Source organism: Salvelinus sp. IW2-2015, linkage group LG22 (genome assembly GCF_002910315.2).
Source record: "Salvelinus sp. IW2-2015 linkage group LG22, ASM291031v2, whole genome shotgun sequence".
NCBI lineage: Eukaryota > Metazoa > Chordata > Actinopteri > Salmoniformes > Salmonidae > Salvelinus > Salvelinus sp. IW2-2015.
In genome coordinates this window covers 31,029,559-31,032,654 of record NC_036862.1, presented here as the reverse complement: position 1 = coordinate 31,032,654, position 3,096 = coordinate 31,029,559, and the positions used below count along the sequence as shown (strand labels likewise).

Genomic DNA, 3,096 nt, shown 5'->3' with positions numbered 1-3,096 from the left:
AGTGGATTAATGGCTACATTGGTTGGTGGTGGGAGAAGAGACTTGTGGACTACTGGCTACATTGGTTGGTGGTGGAGGAAGAGACTAGAGGACTAATGGCTACATTGGTGCGTGGTGTTGGAAGAGACTAGTGGACTACTAGCTACAGTGGTGGAGGAAGAGACTAGTGGACTAATGGCTACAGTGGTGGAAGAAGACAGTAGTGGACTACTGGCTACAGTGGTGGAGGAAGAGACTAGTGGACAACTGGCTCCAGTGGTGGAGGAAGAGACTAGTGGACTAATGGCTACAGTGGTGGAGGAAGAGACTAGTGGACAACTGGCTCCAGTGGTGGAGGAAGAGACTAGTGGACAACTGGCTCCAGTAGTGGAGGAAGAGACTAGTGGACTAATGGCTACAGTGGTGGAGGAAGAGACTAGTGGACTAATGGCTACAGTGGTGGAGGGAGAGACTAGTGGACAACTGGCTACATTGGTATAGAGGTGGGTGTAGGGTGAGCCACTGGGTGGAAGCCTGCCTGGCCCAGCTGATTGAATCACCAGAATGATCTCATCATCTCATCTCTCTGGGGGTTGAAGGTTTAATGGACGAGAAGAGAATGAGTGTTGACATAGAGGTGGCAGTTTAGACTTCACCACCGTGTATGTATGCGTGTGTGAAGCACTAAGGAGGAGGGGGAGTATTATATAAACAGTCTTTAATCTCAGTTGTCGCATTCATAACTGTTAGGCCCAGTGCAGGCTGGTGGACGGAGTGTAGTGTAGTAGTGGTAGTTTTGACCAAGGAGGGAGAGTAGTGTAGTAGTGGTAGTGTTGACCATGGAGGGAGAGTAGTGTAGTAGTGGTAGTGTTGACCGACCAAGGAGGGAGAGTATGTAGTATGGTAGTGCTGGACTAAAGAGGGAAGTCAGTGTAGTAGTGTAGTGTGACTAAAGAGGGAGAGTAGTGTAGTAGTTGTAGTGTTGACTAAAGGAGGGAGAGAGATTGTAGTAGTGTTAGTGTCCGGAACGAAAGAGGAGAGTAGTGTATAGTGGTAGTGTTGAACTAAAGAGGGAAGTTAGTGTAGTAGTGGTAGTGGTGACTAAGAAGAGAGATAGTGTATCAAGTGGTAGTGTTGACTAACGGAAGAGAGAGTAGTGTAGTAGTGGTAGTGTGACTAAGAAGAGAGTAGGTCGTAGTAGGTGGTATGTTGACCAAGGAGGGAGAGTAGTTAAGTAGTGCCGTAGTGTTGACTAAAGAGGGGAGAGTAGTTAGAGTGGTAGTTGTTGGACTAAGGAGGAAGAGTAGTGTCAGTAGTGGTAGTGCGTGACTAAGAAGACGAGAGAGTGTAGTTAGTGGTAAGTGTGACTAAGAGAGAAGAGTAGGTATCAGCGTAGGTTGACTAAGGAGCGAGAAGTAGACTTAAGTAGTGGTATGTGTTGACTAAAGAGGAGATAGTGTAGTTATGGTAGATGTTGACTAAGAAAGAGAGATGTAGTGTTGTAGTAGTGGTAGTGTTGACTTAAAAGAGAGAGTAGCTGTAGTAGTGGTAAGTGTGACTAAGATGGAGAGTAGTGTATCAGTGGTAGTGTTGACTAAGGAGGGAGAGTAGTGTAGTAGTGTAGTGTTGACTAAGAAGAGAGAGTAGTGTAGTAGGTAGGTTGACTACAGAAGAGAGAGTAGTAGTAGTAGTCGTAGTGTTGACTAAGGATGGAGATAGTGTATCAGTGGTAGTGTTGACTAAGGAGGCGAGAGTAGTGTAGTAGTGGTAGTGTTGACTAAGAAAGAGAGAGTGTTGTATCAGCAGGTATGTTGGACTAAGGAAGGAGAGTAGTGTAAGTGTGGTAGTGTTGGACTAAGAGAGAGGAGTAGGTAATCAGCCTGGTTAGTTGACTAAGGAGGGCAGAGTATGTAGTAGCTGGTAGTGTTTGACTAAGAAGAGAGAGAGTGTAGTAGTGGTAGTGGTTGACTAAGGATGGAGAGTAGTGTATCATGTGGTAGTGTTGACTAAGAAGAGAGAGTAGTGTATAGTGTGTGTGACTAAGGAGGGAGAAGTAGGTAGTGTATGTCTTACTAAGAAGAGAAGTAGTTGTAAGTAGTGGTTAGTGTGTTATAAGGAGGAGAGTAGTGTAGTAGGGTAGTGTTACTAAGGAGGGAGAATTAGTGTAGTAGTGGTAGTTTGACAAGAAGAGAGAGTAGTTATCAGTTGGTAGTGTTGACTAAGAAGAGGAGAGTAGTTGGTAGTGGTTTACCTAAGGAGGGAGAGATAGCTGTAGTAGTGGTAGTTGTGTCTCTAAGAAGAGAGAGTAGTAGTATTGGTGTGTTGGACTAAGGAGGAGAGTATGTAGTTAGTGGTAGTGTTGACTAAGAAGAGAGAGGGAGTGTAGTAGTGGTAGTGTGACTAAGGAGGAGGTATGTTGACTTAAGGAGGGAGAAGTAGTTGTAGTCAGTGGTAGTGTTGGACTAAGAAGAGAGAGTAGTGTAGTAGTGGCTAGTGTTGTCTAAGAAGAGAGAGTAGTGTAGTAGTGGTAGTGTTGACTAGGAGGAGAGTAGTGTTAGTGGTAGTTTGTCTAAGAAGAGAGAGTAGTGTAGTAGTGGTAGTGTTTGACTTAAGGAGGGAGAGTAGGTATCAGTGGTGTAGTGTTTGACTAAGAAGAGAGAGTAGTGTAGTAGTGATGGTAGTGTTGACTTAAGAAGAGAGAGTTAGTGTAGTAGTGGTAGTGTGGACCAGAGGAGAGCCCTAGTATAGTAGTGGTAGTGTTGGACTAAAAGAGCGGAGAGATAGTTATAGTGGAGTGTTGACTAAGGAGGCAGAGGTGTAGTAGTGGGTAGTGTTGACTAAGAAAGAGAGAGTTATGTAGTAGTGTAGTGTTGACTAAGAAGAGAGAGTAGTTATCAGCGTAGTGTTGACTAAGAGGGAGAGTAGTATAGTAGTGGTAGTGTGGAGCTAAAGAGGGAGAGTAGTGTGTATTGGTAGTTGTTGACTAAGAAGAGAGAGATAGTGTAGTAGTGTAGTGTTGACTAAGAAGAGAGAGTAGTGTAGTATGGTAGATGGTGGACTAAGGATGGAGAGTAGTGTATCAGTGTAGTGTGACTAAGAGGAGAGTAGATCTCTCTT

At 44.5% G+C, this 3,096-nt stretch overlaps 1 long non-coding RNA gene across 1 annotated transcript; it reads left to right on the top strand.

Moving 5' to 3' along the window:
* Positions 1-1,539: 1,539 nt before the first annotated feature.
* Positions 1,540-2,583, top strand: LOC139022830 (uncharacterized). The gene is made up of 3 exons (XR_011473884.1): positions 1,540-1,597; positions 2,467-2,511; positions 2,544-2,583. It is a non-coding gene; the product is annotated as an uncharacterized lncRNA (long non-coding RNA).
* Positions 2,584-3,096: the final 513 nt, after the last annotated feature.